Below are 20,392 nucleotides of genomic sequence, written 5' to 3' on the forward strand. Positions count from 1 at the left end.
ATGTGTAATTGCTAGGACATTAGGTCATGCAGCTCATTTCACAGGATGAACTCAGCTGTGGGAAATGAGATTAGGAAACCCATGTGGATGCTTCTACAACTACCCTGCATGCCACCACTGAATGATATTAAAAATACCCAGGATCCATCAGGCATGTTTCAATTTTAGGACACTATTACTGAACATCTAAAATATGTTCATGGGGGGAAAAACCAGATTTGGACAAGTTTACTCTAGTAATCAACGTATGCCAGGACCATTCATGTGACTACTTAAACCTCAGAGGTGTCGAAAACAAATTTTTCATGAATGTCAGAGGTAAATGTCACCTTCACAGAGTAGACATTTTAGCTTCCAAATGCAGGATAATTTTAGCACTTATTTCTAATCATTAAGACTTGGGAAATCAAATTCTTCATAAGCCTATTTTTATTTCATTTGTTATTTGGACTTAATTCCAAAACTTTAAACTTCAACAATTCTCATCCATTTTTGCCTTGTTATATAGCTTGTAAAAGCCTCAGGCATATTTTCTAAGGTATGCACAGTTTTTTCCCACAGTTTTATGTATACACACACAAAAAAAATTGTGAAATATTTAAATACAGATAACATCCATTATATCCCACACTTCTTTTTTTGGTGGTGGTAACATAGCACATCTAATTTTTTGGCAATTTTCAATATGTAATATATTGTTATTTACTGTAATCACTTTACTGCACAACAGATCACCAGAACTTACTCCTCCCAGCTGAAACTAATCATAAGCAAAATTCTAAAACCACAATGAGATATTATCACATTCCTCCCAAATGAAACTTTGTTCCCTCTAACCAACATTTCTCCATTCTACCACCTATCCTCCCAGCTCCTGGCAACCACCATCCTACTTTCTGTTTCTATAAGTTTGACTATTTTGTATCCCTTATGTGAGATCACACAGCATGCAGATTTGTCTTTTTGTGTGTGGATCATTTCACTTGCAATCATCAAGGTTCAGTTATGTGGCTGTAAATGACTATTTTCTTTTTTAAAGCTAAGTAATATTCCCTTGTGTGCAAATATACCACATTTTCTTTACCCATTCATCAGGTGATGAACACTTGAGTTGATTCCACATTTCGGCAATCATTAATGCTACAATGAACAGGAGAGTTCAGGTACCCTTTGATACAATCCTTTTACCTCCTATGGATATACACCAACACTGGGATTGTGGATCATATGATAATTCTATATTTAACATTTTGAAGAACCTCTACAAAGTTGGTCATAATGACTGGGTTAATTAATAGTCATTAATAATAATGACTGTGCGTATTAGTAACAACAAAATCTAACAATATGTACAATTAATAATGTGCAAGTTTTCCCTTATCTCCATATCCTCTCCAACATATGTTACTTTTAATTTTTTTGATAGGTATGAGATGATATCTCATTTTGGTTTTAGCATTTTGCTAATGATTAGTGACATTGGACATCTTTTTAATAAACCTGCTAGCTATTTGTATGTCTTATTTTGAGAAATGTCTATTCAGATGCTTTTCTCGTTGTTAACCAGAATATTTATTTTCTTGCTATTGTGTTCTTTGCATATTTAGTATACTAATCCCATACTATATATATATATTTTTTTCCCCCGTTCCATAGGTTGCCTCTTTGCTATTTGGATTGTTTTATTTACTGTGAAAAAGTTTTAGTTTGAGGTATTCCTGTTTGTCTATTTTTGCTTTTGCCTTTTGAGGTCATATCCAGAAAACCATTGCCCAAACCAATGTCAAGAAGCTTTCACTTACAATTTCTTTTAGAAGTTTTACAGCACCACATTTATATGCTACGATCTAATTTCATTCCTCTACATGTGCTATCCAGTTTTCCCAGCACCATTTTTTGAAGAGACTATCCTTTCTCCATTTTGACAACTTTATCAAAGGTCCTTTGACTGTAAATAAATAGGTTCATGTCTTGGCTCTCTATTCTGTTCCATTTGGTTAACATGTCTGTTTTTATGACAGTACTATGCTATACTTATTGATGACTGTTGCTTTGTAGTATGTTTTGAAATCAGCTTTGTGATACCTTCAGCTATGTTCTTGTTTCTCAAAATTCCTTTGGCTATCCAAAATCTTTTGCAGTTCCACATGCATTTAGGTTTCTATTTCTGTGGGAAAAAAAAGTCATTGATTTTGATAAGAATTGCAATGAGTCTGTATTGCTTTGGGTAGTATGGACATTTTAACAATATTCTTCTATAAATGTGGGATATCTTTTTGTGCCTTCTTCAAATTTTTTCTCAATACTTTATAGGTTTTCTGTGTATAGATCTTCTACTTCCTTGGTTAAAATTCCTTCCAAATGTCTTGTATTTGCTATGATTATAAGTGGGTCTATTTCTTTCTTTTCTCTCTGTGCACTGCAGTTAGAACCTATGACTTCACACATACCAGGTAAACACTCTACTACTGAGCCATGTCCCCAGCCTAGGACTATTTTCTTGACTTCTTTTTTGACTATTTTACTGTTAGTACATGGAAATATCTTGTACATGAATACTTTTATCCTGAAACTTTATTGAACTTTCTTATCATGTCTAGTCTCTCTGTGTGTATAAACCTGAAGGTTTTCTATATATAAGAACATGTCATCAGCAAATACAAAATTTCCCTACTTCCCTCCTATTTGAATGACCCCCCGACCCCAGCTTGCCTTCCAGTACTAGGACTAGGAGTTACAGTACTATATTGAATAGAAGTGGTAAGAGTGGACACCTTTGTCTTATTCCTAATCTTAGAGAAAACAGATTCAGCTTTTCATTAATAATATGAAATTAACTGTGGGCTTGCCATATATGTACATTCTTTCTGTACCTGAATTGTTGTATCATGGAAAAATGGTGAATTTTATCAAATACTTTTTTTTTGCATCTGTTGAAATTATCACATAGTTTTAATCCTTCATTTTTTCTAATTGCTGTATCACATATTCTAATTGCTATATCACATAATATGTATAATTTTTAAATTCTAAAATAAGGGAAAGAGGAAATACTCGGGAATCATATTGGCCAAATTATATTGTCACATTGTGTGCCTGTGGGTATTAGTAACAACAAAATCTATCAATATGTACAACTATAAAGAACCAATAAAAATATGGGGAAAATTTCTAAAATAATTTTTGAAAAGAGTGAGTAAAGCCACTTATTCTTTTTCCTCTGCTGTATCTCTAAGTCTTGCAATTCACTCGGGATCATATGATTTGTTCTGTTTAATGGACTATGAGCAGAAATGATTTGTTTCAATCCAAACAGATGTAATTGTTTTTCCTTTACCCATTTCTTTTCCTTCTATAGTGACCTCAAAAATTACATGTTCCAGATGTCACAGCTACAAGATGGCTAAGTCTCCATCAGCCTGGGTGTCTGGGAGGTTACGTGGGACTCTGTTGCCTGACCACTTCCCTGGGGACAGTAACCTTAGTAAGAAATAATCCTTGATTGTCTTTAAGCCAGTGAGATTTTGGAGCTAATTAGTTACTAATATGACCTATTCTATTCTAATACAGTGAGTTCTCTTATAAAGGAGGGTCAAAATATAAATGCCTTAAATATATGCAGAAAAGAAGTGATCTTTCGGGGGTGGAGTAGTGGCTCAGTGATAGAGTGCTTGCCTAGAATGCATGAGGCACTGGGTTTGATTCTTAGCACCACATAAAGTAAAAAATAAAGATATTGTATCCACCATAAACTAAAAAATAGATTTTAAAAAAGATTTTTTTAAAGTCTATCTTTCTGTTCATCACTCTTTTTATTTTCCCCTGGAGTCCATCCTAATATCCCATAAAACCAATTTAAATACCTAAGAAATCTTAAACTTGGGTCTTCTTTTTCAGGGTAACTCAGCCTCCCTGTTCAGTTCACAGTTGGGATACCTGGTCATGGCTCCTCTCAGCAGGGTCTGCCTTTTGTTACTCCTCCCTAAGACTCTGATTTCAGAATGAATATGACTTATCCCCTTGGATTTTAAGAAGCCTCTGAAGTGACTTCTCCTGAATTCCTGGTCTCTGTGGTGTGTGGCTGGTTTACTCTGCTGGCATCTACTCCTACACCCACTTGGATTTGGGGGCACTGTCCTGGATCCTGACAGAAGTCTGTGGTGACTGATTTTCTTCATTTGCCAGGTCCTATTCCCTAGGATAGGGGCTGCAATCTCTTCCTATAATCAGCCAGAAAATGAATAATGCAGGCTTTTCAGACCAAATTCAGTCTTTGTCACATATTTTTTCTTGTTCTAATTCTCCTCCTCCTCCTCCATCTCCTTTTATTTCCAAATCCCTTTAAAATTGCAAAGACTATTCTTATCTCAGGGCCATAAGCAAAGCCAACTGAAGCAGGACCTGGCCAATAGATTGCATTTTGCCAATTCTGATCTACAACTTTATCTCCTGACCTTAAGCCTCTTTCACTTTCCCTGCATGGATTTTAGGAAGCCCTGTGTTCCTGGCACACCCCACTGCACCTGGAGAAGACCGCTTTGGGTTCATCTACTGAGAACACTTCTTCTACCCGTAGTGCTTCACTGCTTCTGGACGGTGCTGATCCCAAGAACAGCACAGCAGCTCATATATCCATCCATTCTGGGTTTCTGTCGGGGGTGGGATGGTCCGAGACCCAGGAAATAGGAGGTTCCTGGCCTACTTTCTAGGATCCAGGCAGCAACTTTCCCATCCTAGTGACAGGTTCTCCAAATTCCTCTTCTTTTTCTCTCAGCAAAAGGCTTTCGACTTCTTTTGGTTTGATGGATCATATCTTCCAATCTTCTAAATGATGGTTTAGAGATGAACTTTCATAGTTTTGCCCTAGACTTGTACTTTACCATATAGAAGAAGGAGAGAATTGAGAAAATGCCCTTCTTTCTCAGTCAGGCTAAGTTTTCTGTCAGGTTCAATTTTCTATTAGAAACAGAGTATTCAAAGCAGATTCTACAAATAATATACATTATACATCTATTTCAATACAATATGTATTTCCATGTATTTTCCAGTAAGCATCCTAAATGTCTATGTTTAATAAAGACTTTCGGATTCATCTGCTAGGCTTACAAAAAATCTTTTAAACAGAGGTACACACGGGCCTATTTCAAGTTACCAGACATCGGAACTGCTTGCCATCAAGCTTGAGTTTTCCATGCTCGGCAGGAAGCACTTAGCCAAGTATTCCGAAGTTGTATATTATAATAATCTATTTAAATATTTAAATGATCATTTATTCATGAGGCCCTACTTTTTCCTTCCCAAGATAGTTGGCATGATGTAGCAGCAATTAAAAGGCACTCATAATCATAATCACAGCCATTATTATGTTTTCTGGCAGCTCAGTGGCACTCTTCCATCACCGGCCTCCAGAGATGCAGTTTTGCCCCCAGAGCAGAGAGCATCTGTGTGCAGCAGAGGATCAGCCTGTGTTCCTGCCCCGGTCAACCAGGAGCGCTTTTGCAGTGACACAGCCCACCCAGGGAGCACCACCAGTGACTGAGGATCACCTAACAAATGAGGGAGCTGCTCCATTCTTAGCTGTTCTTTTCCTCTCCCAAGAATCTTTCATTCTTTGGTAACTTCGGGGTGAAACACAGAAGATTTAAAATTCCAAACAGCATTTTGCTCTAGATGCCCTGCAATGTGGCTCTGAATGCAGAAAGCAGTGGAATATATAAGAAGGCTCTTTATAAACTTAAAAGTAAGTTTTAAAGAGAAAGGCCAAAAGTGCTTGCTTGTCCTCCCCTCCTCCCCATTACTCATTTGTGTGCATTTAGAAATGGGAAGGAATTTCCACGCCAGCATCCTAAGCCTCCTTTCTGAGATTCCTAGGAAGTATGGAGTCAGTGCCCCTGGGTCAGGCTGTTAAGGAACTTGTCTTCCAACCTGTCTCATCTGAAATTCCACCATTAGAGCTACCTTTCCTAGGAAGTGTTCTCCTATCTTCTCAAGCAGATCCTGGGGTTCTTCTATGTTCCCACAGGCAGTGTGACCAAATGTACCTTTTTCCAGGTATTATCCCAGTTTGGGCAATCAAAGTCCCACAGTTTAGAAAATCTCAGACTCCTGGGAAAACTGCGACAGCTGGTCACTATTGCACTGTGTTCAAATGTCAGAATTTACATTATTGGAGTAATCAAGTTGCTTGGTGAGTGCCCTCACTGTGAACCCTTTGAAGATGGAAATCATATAAACTTGAAGACATTAGTTGTTGAAAAAATGAAGGAAAATTTTATAGAATAAGTGAATGAATGAGATTAATAAATCTGATAAGATTGCTTATAGTTTCTCCAGATTGATGCATCAAATATAATAAAATGTCTGGATTACATGCCTGAATTTAATGGCTAGAAATGATCCTGAAATTGTTTTTGAGAACAATGAGTATTAATAAAACATCCCAGGACATGAAGTTGCTGAACATCATCAAGCAATGAGAGATGAGGATCGAAGTTGAACACAAGCTTTTTTTTTTCAAGACAGGAAAACAAGAATGTGGTCTGAATATGCTCCCCAAAGTTTATGTGTTCGGAGGTGGGACATAGTGGAAGATGTTTTGATAATAAGGACACCATTCTTGGGAATAAGTAAATACTATTAACTCAGAAGCATAGTTTGTTTGTTTGTTTTAATAAAATGACAAGTTTGTTTCCTCCTGCTCACCCTCTCTCCGCCCATTTGTCATGGCTTGGTGTAGCAAGATGGCAGCTCCTGAATCTTAGACTTTCAAGCCTCAGGAATCATGAGCCTATAAATTTCTATTCATTGTAAATTACCCAGTGTGTAGTTTTATGCTATAGCAACACAGAACACAATAAGCCAGCAAGAGATAAGGGTTTTCTTTTTTTTCCTGGTCCATCTTTTTTGCATTGTCAAGTAAACCCAATGTGTACAATCTATGGTGTAAAAAGCTTATTGGATATTCATAGCTAAATTCATTGTATTACTTTTTCTTTTCATTCAGTTAAATGAGTTACAGGGCAATATGATAAGTAACAGAGGTGAGAGCAGGAAGAAAACAAGGTCAACCTGGCATGTTGGAAGGTGGCATGAAGGCCTGATTAGTGAAAGGACCCCGAAGCCAGGTGGCCTGGCTTGAACTCTACCCACTTCTACCTTCTCACTTTGTGAACTTGGGTAGGTTAACATCATTAGTGTTCAATTGTCTTTTATGTGAAACAATAATAGTAATAATACTATAATGATAATACTATCTAGTAGGGTTACTCTGAAGATAAATGAGATACAACTCTTGGCTCAGCATTTCACAAATAAAGTTCTCTAAAAATGGTGGTGGCAATAGTAGTAGTTGTTGTTTCTTTTGTTATTATTCAGATTCATTAGCATGTAGGAGCCACAGTTCACCTCTTATTAAATACTGTGATGCAAATGGTAAGTAGGCAAATAAAAGCAAAATGCTATGGGGAATTTAAGGTAGAAGAAGAGATATTATTTCTAACTAGAAAAATTTAGGAAGATGTCTAGGATAATGCAAAGAGACACTAAAGTATTAATTCAGAACATAAAACTAGCAGTGAACATATGACCTTCCTTTTATTGTTGAAACAATCTTATACCTTTGCATTCTCAACTGGTAATCTTGTATATATTAATAATATTTATTGATTCACTGATATCCACAAAACACATCTAAAAAGTTGAAATATAGTCTGCTAATAGATCAATAACCTTAAATATTCTTTAGCAATATGCAGGGATCAAAAGAAGGTTTTATCACCTATCAACATTTTAAGCTATTTTAATTAAGTCATAGTCTGGCATTATGCAAACAGCTATAGAAGCCTTCTTTAATTGCCCATATGTAAATTTAATAATAAAGACAATGAACACTTCTTTGAGGAGTTTCTCATAAAATTAACTAATTAGTCCTCCATTACACTCCTATTGAGTTCAAAACAATTCCTTTTACAGATCTAATTATAAAACCTCAGATATGCAAAAACTGCTGCAATTTCAAAACAGTTCTATTAGACTAGCAAGAGCCCTATGACATTGATATAATCCCAACAACTACAAAGTGGTTCAGTTCCAAATGGGAATGACTCTGGAGACTGTCTTGCCAAAGAGAGTAGTGCTCCTAAGAACAATGTCCATTCACAATATAATATCCTGAAGTCTTTTAAATGCCAATCACCAAGCTGGAGAAGATATATTACAAGCAATCCCTTTCTTCACAATGGGGGTATTTCATATCATGGCGAGCCTGGCATGAAACAAACCAGAGCAATTACATTTCCTCTAATCAGACCTTTGCCCTTGGGAAACTGGAAAGTCTATAGTGAAGGGCTGTCAAGAGAATACGGTTACTACATTTAATATCCTTTAACTTCTATCATTAAAAGAAAAACAAGCCAGACCAGATTTCTCCTTCAAATATCTGCCTCTCAGGGTAATGCCATTCTAAACAAACTAGGGCATCCATTTTTCTAGAAGATTGGGTGTAAAAACAAATAGACAAATACACTATTAATTTTTATGCAGGAAGCCCAAAAATATATATGTCCCTCTCTTGGGCTGCACTCCAGACCCCTGGAATTTTGTGTTTACACTATTCTGAAAAATTGGTGGGAAGTTTGAATACTCAATGTGATGATATTTTCCCATCAGCCAAACCCAAACACAAGTTGTATGACTTTCTGTTCTGAATTTGCATGCCTTTCCCTTGTCTTGCCAGCACTTAGGCATACACAAAAGCAAAATCTCCGCTGTAACAAAAGCAGGGCTCACTTTGGTTTTCCCTCCACCCCCAAGTTCCAAATGCTTACATTTCCTTTACAGCAAAGAGGATTTTGTCCTTATGTTCTTCTTTCCCTTGAGGACTCAGAGCTTCACACAGTCGTATGTAACAGCTGGTGATACTCTAAGATTCCCTAAGAGGCAAAATGCAGATGGCAATGAGAACCACCCACGCTTGTCAGTTTGCCCAGACACTATCCTCAAGGGACAAAATCTGCACCAGTGAAATGAGCACATTTTCATGCCAACAATGAACAGGCTGCTAAAAGGCGTGGCGTTCTCCAGATTCTGCCCCATCTACCCAGGCTCCACATTGCATGGAATCTCAAGCCACCCAGGCATAGCTCAGATCAATGACTGGACCACAGAAGTCATGTTGACTTTTTTGGGGGTGATGAATGACTGTGCATGTTAAGGAACAATAGTGGTCAAGGGGTTTGGGTCTCAGGGAGAGGACAGTGTACAGAACACAAACTCACAGAAGGCTCAGACGTGCATCATTATATTCCTCGCATGCTTCATGGTTCCTGCAATGGGGTTCTGGGAGTCCAAATAAATGTTTGAGAAGTGCATAGATCAAGGGCTGAAATGTGTCAGAAATTTTTTTTTTTTAATTCAAAGAGGTTGAGGATCAGGGAAGTTCTAATAGAATTAGTTTTCCCGCTATGATGGTTAGAATTCTAGCTCCATCAACTAAACATCTCATCTCTTAAGTTATTTAAACCCTCAAACTCATGTTTCCTATACATCAAATAGTACAACATTTACTTCATAGGATTGCTAGGAAAACTAAATTACCCCAAATGGCAAATACACAATAAGTAATCAAGTGATTTTCACAAGTAAGCTTCTGAATAATTTGATATTCCTTAGCAGTAAGCAGAGCAATTCTGCCTTATCTGATTTACAGAGCTCAGGATAAGAAGGGGAAAATGAAAAAAAAATATAACCCTTATCTTCACAGTGATGAAAAATCAATTACACTAAAACAGAGTACAACTAAGAGATACATTTCTTTGTTTGCTTTGATTTTGCCACTCAATTCTACTATATGATGTTGAGAAAACCATTCAACCTCTGCCATCCTCAGTTTTACAGAGTGTAAATTATAACCATAATTTTTACTCATACCATCATACAAGTCTATTTTGAGATCGACATGCTTTAAAAATACTGAAAAACTGTACAAATACAAGTCACTATTAGGAACTGAGGTTTTTTCCAAGTTGCTAAATAGAGTGAAATTGATCAGAAAAGTACGTGGCATGCTGTCATGGTTCAACCCTGGCTGCTAAGGATGCCGAGGTAAGAGTGTCAGCATGTATGCTGTGAATATTCCACCCAACATGATATTCCTTTCCATCCCCCAACCCTGACGACACCCACTCCTTGAAACTGTTCTGTGAAACTTAACTTGCTTTGTCATGATTTTGTTCTCTGCTTTCTAACACTGTTTTTGCTTTCATTCTTCTTACTGGAGTTTCCTCAGGGATCGCTTTCATCTCCACAGGAATTTCCTAACCTGCACACATTTCTGGTAAGTCATCATTATCTCAATTCTACATGATTAAATTTAATATGTCATCATGTTCCCATTCTCCCCTCACAAAATGAACAGCTTCTTTCCTAGAGGTGCATTTGTGTTGATGGTGCATGATGTTGTATATGTAGAGAGTTATATAATTTCTAATGTATTATGATGTGTTGGAGGCAATGTAATCTTGGTCAGTTTAAGTGTGTCGCTCTTTCCCTGGGGTGCATCTAAGTTCCAGCGGTGTTGTGGAGCTATGAGAACATGAGAACTGGACACCAGTCCTGGCTATTACCTGTTAATACTTCATCTTCTGAGAGTCTCATAATACGGTTGGTAGGCAAGCTTTCATTCATGTCTTCTAGGACCTTTTAGGATACCCTGTTTTATTATATCAAGCTGCATCTTAAGAGAGGAGTTGATATTAAGGAACCGACAGGATTAAAGGAATTATTAGGGAAATACATCAATGTATGCTCCAAAAACAAAAGTACTTTCTCACTTCACTTCTATACACTATTGGAGTAACAAAGACAGGTTTATCCTCTCTCTTGAAACAAACAAAAAATTGACAAAATATTTTTGAAAATTGAAGACTGTATACAAAGCATTGAAGGGTGGTTATGTTTGAAAATTGGGAAGCAAAGAAGGTAAGCCCATCTTACTATCTGGGAGAGCTTCCAAATTACATGCAGGAGGAAACCAACCAGGCAGAGCCTGTGGTCTCTGTGAGCTGCAGGCATAGAGTTGTGAGTCTGGGGAAGCCAAGGCAGATAGAGACACAGAGAAATAAGACTGCAGAGAGTCTATCCTGAGTATGTATGGGAAAACAGACGAGTTCATCTGTGTGAGGAAGCTTCCTGATTCCGGAATTAAAATGTAATAATAATAATGACCTCAGCTCACAAAGCTAAATGAATATTCCTTATTCTAATCAATAAGAATGGAAATCCACATTACTGAGGTTCATTGAGTATAGTACTCAGAAGTGGAAATGCCTCAGTGAGGGAAATACTGTAGGTGAAGTTTTGCTCTGATCTTGTCTAACAAAGTCTATAATTCATACCCCAAAATATTGAACTTCTCTAGTAACTTATCCTACAATAATGGGAAACATTTTGTATTTAAAAATACAAAAATATCAAATACCTAACAATATAGAATTTGTTTTTATTTGTTTGGTATTAAATTAAAAATTTCTAGACATGCAGAAAACCATGAAAATACAACTCATAATGAGGAGAAAATCAGTCAGTAGAAACTAACTTGGATACGGCACAGCTGATAGAATTGGTGGGGAGGGGGACAAAGAATTATAACTTTAGTAAGCTCAAGAAGCTAGAGGAAAGATTGAAAATATTAAGTGGTAACATGGAAGGTATTAGAGGCACACAAACCAAAAATCTAAAAATGAAATTAAACTTGACAAATCGAGTAAGGGTAGGTTAGACATTACAGAAGAAAATATTAGTGAACTAGAGGACATAGCAATAAAAATTATCCAAAAAATAGAGAAAAATGATTCAATGAATAGAGTATTGGTGAGTTGACAGTCCCTTTCAAGTAGCCAAATATACAATGTAATTGTAAAAGAAAAAAAAATGGAAGAAATAATGGCCAAAACTTTTTCCAAATTTAGTGAAAATTACAAACTAAAAGATATCAGAAACTTAATCTAAGCTCAGAAGCATGAGGAAAGCCACACCACAGCATAATCAAATTGATTATAACCAGAAACTAAGGGAAACATCTCAAAAGTGGCCAAAGAGAAAGGACACATACAGAGCAACAGTAGGCTATTTCATGATGGAAATAATGCAAGTGAGAAAATTGAAGCAGTATTTAAAAGCACTGACACAGGAGAGCCATACAAGATGACTGAATAGAAGTGACCAGAACTCATCTCTGCCTCCATAGAGAACCAAATTAACAGGTGTATAGCTGCATTTTGAGATGAGTGATTATATAAGAATGCTGGAAATCTGCCAGAGAGAATAGAACCTTGTAAGATTCAGAAACCTGGGCTGAGAGCATAGAAAAGACAAAACACCCTAACATCTGCCACCTTGGATCCTCAGCTGGGGAACAGAAGACTCCCCTTTGCAGGGGTAAGAGTAAAAGTGAGACCCAGAAAATTATACCAGCGTGGATGCTGGCAATCCTAGAGATTGGAAAGTTTCATAGTCACAGGCTTGCAGTCCACTTAGATAAGTAACCTGAAATCTTCACAGTAGCCTTTCTTTGGAAAAGAATCTCACATCATCTCCCAGTGAGCCCCAAATCTATTATAGTCAGAAGCTACCTGGATAAATAAGCTAATGTGTAAAACTGGACTACTATAGGGATCAGAAACCTCTCCAAATTCCCATCTCTAGAACTCACAGTCATCTCATTGCACTGGATCAAAGGACACTGCTTTGCCTTAATTCAGGAGAGTGCCGGTCACTGCATGGGACAAGTGTTACAACATGGAGGGCAATAGAGAGAGAAGAAGGAAATTAGGGGGTCTTGCTCTCTGAGAACAAGAGCATGCACAGCCATGTGGGTCTGCACTGGGTCAATCCAAGGCAGATACCCACATAGTTCCCACACCTTCACCCCTGTGGCATACTCAGATATCTGTCACTGACAGGATGGGGTACCAGGGTACTGTTTCCACTGCTGTCACACGCAACAAAGCATAATGAGGGAGTTTTGAGCAAATCTGAGGCTCCGGCTACAGTCCTGCCCCTACATGTATGCTGTCACTGAAAAGGCAGAGAAATTCCAGTGGCACTAGCCTCTGCCCCACTCCTGGACATACACTGTCACTGAAGTGGAAGAGAGAAACAGTGTGCATCCCACTGCCACCCTACCCCCAGTGTGATCAGGCACTGCTGGAAGGACTGGGTGTGAACACTACATGGGGGTGCTGAAGTTCCTGCCACCACCTCTCCTCATGCACTTGGTCCCATGCACTGACCAATTGGAGAATGGGTGCTTCAGACCCCTCACCACTGCTGGGGTGCTGACAGAGCCCTCGCTAGTAGCAGAGTTATCATCAACAGTATGTGAGGAAGCCTCCATTGCACAATTGGGACCACCACTCCTAGGAGTAGCCGCACAGTGAGTAAGTCACACATCCTGTTGTCTGTACCATACCTTCCTGAGCCACCTGAATGTTTCCACTCTTACACAGCTCATAGAAATACTGTTTTCTCCTACAGTACATATTGTGCCCAAAGTCATTAATTACAGCCAAAGAAGCTTTAGGGGGTCTACACTATGGGGCACTATGCAATCAGTATTGCATAACAAACTGACACCTGAAGACACATCCTTAGGAGAAAGCTGCTTACTAAAAAAGCCATCCCCTAAGTGGTCAAGTTAACTGATCTGGTAAATACACAAATCTCAATATAGGAGATATAATGTATGTATTATATATTATAGGAACATGAAATGAAAAAAATATATAGGAACATAATATGAAAAAAAGTAATAAAATGACTCCAAAAGAACATAATAACTAGCAATCTATCTCCACAAAATCAACAGGAACAAAGTTCATGATATATAATTTAAAATAATTATTAGGAAAAGCTCAATGAGACACAAGAGAAAAGAGATACACAGTTAAATGAAATTAGGAAGACAGTACAGAATATGAAGGACAAATTCAGCAAAAAGGTTTTGGTAAAGAACCAAACAGAAATCTTGAAAATGAAGAGCTCAATAAGAAAAAGAATATATATATATATATATATATATATATATATATATATATATTTGAAAGCCTCAACAACACACCAGATAAATCAGAAGAAAGAATGTTTGATCCTGAAAATAGGACTTCAGAATATCCCAGTCAGACAAAAAATAAGGAAGGAAAGAAAGAAGGGAGAGAAAAAAGAAGGAAACATGCAAGACCCTTAAGACACCATTATATGAACAATATATACTTTCTTGGCATATTCCAAGGAGAAAAAAAAAGTCAAGGGCATAGAAAAACCTATTCAATGAAATAGTAACATAAAAGTCCCCTACCTTTGGGAAAGATATTGACATTCAGGTACAGGAGGCTTATAGGATCCCAAATACACATGACCAGAAAATATATTCACCATAGCATAGTATTTATAATTAAACTGTCAAAATACAAGCCCCCCAAAAAATAAATTGTAAAAATCTGTAAAAGCACAGCACCAAATCACGTTGAGGGGCAGCCCCATTAGACTAAAATATTTCTCAGTAGAAAACTTACAGTCCAGGAGGGAATAGAATGTATTTTCCAAGTCCTGAAAGAAAATTATTGCTAACCAAAAATACTATATCCAGCAAGACTTTCCTTCAGAAATAAAGAAGAATTAAAGACCTTTTGAGACAAGAAAACACAGAGTTCATGATCACCAGAACACACTTACAAAAGATGCTTAAGGGAATCCTATGCCAAGAAGTGAAAGAAAGATAACTACTATCATGAAAGCATGTGCAAGTGTAAATCCCACTGAAAGAGTAGACACACAAAAGAATCAAAACTTACCAATGTAGTAAATCAAAGATGAGCAAGAGAGGCAGGAAAAAATATACAAAACAATTTGAAGAAAATCAGCAAATGATTAAGATATCCCTATCTAGTGATAATAACCCTGAATATAAATGTATTAAATTCACCAAGTTATAGGTGGGCTGACTAGATAAAATAATAAGACACAACACAATGCTGCCTACAAGAAACTCACTTTGCTAGTAAAACTACACAGAGATTAAAGTGAAAGGATGGAAAATGGTATTCTAAGCAAATGTAAATCTAAAATGAACCAGAAGTACTTATATCTGACAAAAGAGAATTTTAGACTAAGTCTTTAAGAAAAGAATCAATACATATTAAGCAAAGGATCAATTCAAAGAGGAGATATAATGTTTGTAAATCTTTATGTGCCTAATGTCAGAGAGCCCAATTTCTAAAACCAACACTCATATATCTAAAGGGAGAGATGGAATCCAATACAATAATAATCAGTGTCTTCAACACCCCTCTTTTATCAATAAACATTATCTAGACAAAAAATAAACACCAGAAGAAAACTACATTATAGATCAAATGGACTCAACAGACATTTACATACCCTATCCAATAGCTGCAGAATATACATTCTTTTCATCAGTGCCCAGAATTTTCTCTAGAGTAGACCCAATATTAGGCCACAAGTCATAACAAATTTTAAAAAACTAGAAGTTACATCCTGTGTATTTTCTGATCACAATGTAATAAAAACAAGCCAGACTTAGAAAGACAGGGATCATGTTTTCTCTCGTGTGAAAGCAAGAGGGGGAAAAGTAAAGGAAGAGTGGGGGTGGATCTCATGAAAATCAAAGGCAGATCAGTAGAGTAAGAAAGGGATTGGGGGAGGGGCTGGAGATGGTGTGATATTGGGGAATAATATTGGCCAAATTGTATTGCTATATTGTGTGCTGGGACAAATACGTAATAACAAATCCCACCATTATGTACAACTGTAGTGCACTGATAAAAATATGGCAGAAAAAAAAGAATTTCAGGCAGCAGTAACATGATGCCAGGTAAAATCTGGTTTTAAGAATGGTGAGTCCTACAAATACTATTTCTGTGTACATATTTGTACGATATTTTTCCTGGTTCCTGAAATCTATATGACTGATAATTGAGTATTTATTACAAATAATCACAACATACTTGGTATCTTAGCACATATATAGAAGTAACTTGATAAGTATTGTGGTCGTTTAATAGGAATTTTTAAAGGGGCAAGTAGTAGGTGTATTAGTTTCCTAGAGTTGCTACAACAAATGCCACAAAGTAGGTGGCTTACAATAATAGAAATTTATTATCTCACAATTCTGGAAGTTTGAAGTTCAAAATTAAGGTGTTAACAGAGCCATGTTTTTCCTGCAACTATAGAGCAATCCTTGCTAGTTGTTAGTATCCGGTTATTTATTAGCAGTCTTTGGCCTTCTTTGACTTGCATCCCTGTAACCTTCTCTGCCTTTGTTGCCACACGGCAGTCTCCTTCTAAGGACACCAGTCCTACTGGATTAGAAGTCCACTCTACAGCAGTGACCTTAGTCAAACTTAATTGCAATGTCCCTATTTCAGAATAAGGGTATATTTTGAGGTCCTAGGGGTTAGAGCTTCAACATAACTTTTAGGGAGCAGAATTCAGCTCATGACAGTGTTCCTTAAAGGATTTTCCTTGACAGTCTTTCTGGATCCTCATATCTTTAGATCACATAAATATGCATAACCATTTTGGTTATGGGTATATAAACAAACTTGTAATGATTGTTGATAGACTTCTTTTTTTTTCTTCCCAGAACACTAGAACAACAGGATTTGATAGTGATATCTTTGCTGGATTCCAAGATTCTCTGAATAATTTTTGACAAAAATATCAACTTTACAAAAGCTGCATCCCACACAGAACTGCTCCACTTTCAGAGACAATAGGCAATTAAACTGTCAACTTCAAATCTAATGATAATCTAGTAATAACCTACCTTCTTAAAATATTAATAAATTATCCTAGGGAAAATGATGAATACATACTTCACACATTGCTTTTCAGGTAAACAAGACCTTTTATTTATAATTCATATTACAAGAGGACATAAACACCAAGTGTGTGGTAAGCCATTTCACAGAGTGCTGATTGGGCACCTCAACAGCTAAAAAACACAACACAGCTTTCAAACAGAGTTTAGGATCAACATCTCTGATATGGACTCCTTGCTTTTAATTTAAACCATGCTGATATAGGAGAAAGAAGGAATAGAGCCTATAATTGACCATTGTGGTTGAGGAAGAATGGAGAATAAGAAAGGATAAAACAAGAAAAATAGCAAGTTTCATGGACATTTTGAAATAAACAAGGCATTTTGAAATAAAACCAGAACAGAGAGTCAAGTAGCAATGATGGGATTAATTAAAAAATGGGGTCAAACAAAATCAAGTTTAATCCAAGACACTAATAATCATCAGAAAATATATTATACATTGTATGAATTTAATAAATTATGTTATCAGTCATAACTTTTGGGGAGCAGAATTCATAATGATGCAAATGTAATATAAAAAATATTTAATAAAATTGAGTGTGATATTATATTAATACATCTGGATATATCAAGCATTTAATAAATTTTAAGTGTTAATTATTACTAAAGACAGAGAAATCTGGGGTTTGCAGAATATTGAGAGTAACTACAGGTTGCTATTGAAGAAATACTCATCCAAAAGGGTAAGCTGAATATCCTGTAAACTTTGCAACATGTAGTAAATACCGGTTGTTTTCTTTAAAGCCCATAATCTCTTCATTTTCCTCTGATGATAACATGCCAGTTTTTCTTTATAACATCTGTATTCATGTGATTTGGGAGTGACTGATGGTACCTTAAAGTCTAGGAGGGGACCCATTACACAGGCTTTGAACCCAGTAAAACACTGGGTTCTCATGACCACAGTCATTATTTGAGTGAGGAAGGATGGGCCTAAGTCAGACTAATCAGATATCTCTCTCCCAGAATTTATTAGAACTATTAGCAAAAAGAAGCTCTCTTAGGGCAAAAGTAGCTAAACTGGTGGACATAATCATAAAACCTGTAATATTCCTTCCACAGGAGGGATGCATCAGACAACAAAGTCAACAGGGAAGAAAGAAAAGCAGAGAAATACAGAAAAGCGATATTGAAGAAACTGTAATGACAAGTATTGTTTAAATTCCCCAATGTTCTTCAGTTGTTAACATAGATATGTTGAAGCCATATGCCCTTTCTGACCAATGGTATTTTAACATAATTGAAATGTGTTATTTATATGCCAAAGCCCTCGAGAGCAGGGGTGGATTCCCCATGGTATTTCATTTTATCCATCACAGAATACCGGAAACCATGGAATAAAACTCCGGCAGCACAGATGATAGCATTTTAGAGAACACGGGAAACACACATCAACTGACCTGCACTGAGCAGGAGTAGAGGTAGTAAGGGCTCAAATGCTAGCTCAGAGATAAAAATAAATTGACAAGAGAAAATAGGATAGATAAGCAGAATTGCCCAAGCATGACCAAAATGAAAAGAAATAGCATGTAATGACAGAAACATTCTACAGTCAAAAAGAGGGCACATAGACATAAACAAAAAAATGTCAAAGTTCTCCATCTGGAAGAAATAGATACCCAAGATGGAAATGAGTTGTTCCTAACCGGAGCAACAGTGGAAACTCCTAGTCAGACTATTCAATAAAGCAAGAGCTTAATGATGAGATGGAAGTCAATAAAATGAAAGTTCAACTGTGATATTATTAAACAAGAAAATGAAATTTAAAACTAGCTTATAAGATTTACAAAATTAATGATCTAAAACAAATTAAAAATGGGAAAGTTGAGAACAGGCATTGCTAAAAATGAAATTATTGGCCCAGAGCAAAACCTTGCAATAATCAGATGAAAAGTATGCAAATAGAAAAGACCAAAGATCAATAAGAAAGCCAATAGGTATTTTTGAAAAAAGGCATATGATAATCTAACATAATGATAATCAATGCTACAGAAGTAGTGATATAAAAAAAATAACAAAATTAATTTAAATGACACTAAAAAATGTCCTAAAGTGAATAAAAGGCCAGCCCCGATTCTTGTACTTTATATATGATAGGAAAAAATAACATTATAGTTATGTTATTTACTATTATATGTTAGAGGACAACTATGACATAGAACATTCAATACCAGACATAGAACATTCAATACCTAGATAAACTACTGTAATTTAAGAAAAAAGAATTCTGGTATCCAGAGGAGTAAAAACATTAAAGGGAACAATAGCAGACTGATCTTATGTTTCTCTACAGGTTTCCTGAATGCCAGAAGACAATCTGGCATTAATTTATGCTTTAGAATAAAAACATATATATTTATATATTACATATAAGCATAATGTATAATTTATATATAAATGTTATACACACACACACATATATGCAACAAATATATAGGTAACTAGATGATCTTACCAAACATGATATCATAGAATCTTTTTTTCTTGGAAACAAAATTACTTTTCAATGGAATATGGCCACTTAAGGGATGAATCAAACTAAAAATGCAAGAATTAAACAGCTATGTTAAAAAGGATTGTCATGAGCATTGATAAATGCTGTAAACAGATTTGCAGAACATAAGAATTGTTGCAATTGTTTAATTTTTAATCTTTATACTTTGCTGTAATAGGGGGATTCATCATAAGAATTGTGTGGGACCAGAGGAGTGATTTTCCTCCCGGACTAGATAACTTAGAAAATTATTAGAAATTATTAAGCTAAAGTTTTTGGAATGTACATCATTTTTGTTGTTATAGTTCAATTATAGTTCATTAATTTTCAAAAATTAATATTTGCAGAATGAACCCTTCATGAATTATGAAGAGAAATTGGGATAATCCATAAAAATGGCATGGCATTAATAAAAAGCATGAATAGTAAAAGCAAAATCAGAGAACGAGGTGTATGCGGGGCCTTTGTAAAGTTTAGACGTATTCTTAGGAATCTAGAAGGCCACACGCATGCCAGGCTCAACATGTGCTCAGGAAACCCCAACCCTGAGTTCTGCCCCACCCTCTCTCCTCTGGCTTATCCCTAGGACCTGCAAAAGCTGGAAGTAAAGTTAAAACCAGGCTGCAAACTGTTGGAGGAGTGAAACATGCCCAACACATAGAGCTCCTAGCAAAGATTGGGAGGTTCTCAATCCTATCAATAGCTGACCACAATGCTAACTGAGCAGATATGCCCTTGGCTATCCCTAACAGGGAATACAGACTTTACAAAACAAATGACAGAAGTAGTAACAATAGAAACAGTGGTAGAAAACCTTCAAAGTGGTCAGAGAAATCTGGTTTCCGAAGTTTCCTGTGATATTATTTAACTGTCCTGTCTTTAACAACAACAAAGAAACAGGAAAATATGGTCCATGCACAGGAAAAACTAGCCAACAGAAAGGGTCTCTGAGGAAGCTTACATTTGGACTTTCTAAACAAAGACTTTAAATCCACTCT

At 36.4% G+C, this 20,392-nt stretch overlaps 1 long non-coding RNA gene across 1 annotated transcript in view; it reads left to right on the forward strand.

The window, feature by feature from the left end:
- The window catches only part of LOC125616153, a 153,591-nt gene that overhangs the window by 127,830 nt on the left and 5,369 nt on the right, over positions 1–20,392 (forward strand). Inside the window, exons 3-4 of the long non-coding RNA XR_007346789.1 lie at positions 5,378–10,333; positions 17,963–18,050. This is a non-coding gene — a long non-coding RNA (uncharacterized LOC125616153). The remainder of the gene's footprint in view (positions 1–5,377; positions 10,334–17,962; positions 18,051–20,392) is intronic.

This window comes from Marmota marmota, unplaced genomic scaffold (genome assembly GCF_001458135.2).
Source record: "Marmota marmota marmota unplaced genomic scaffold, marMar, whole genome shotgun sequence".
NCBI classification, from domain to species: Eukaryota; Metazoa; Chordata; class Mammalia; order Rodentia; family Sciuridae; genus Marmota; species Marmota marmota.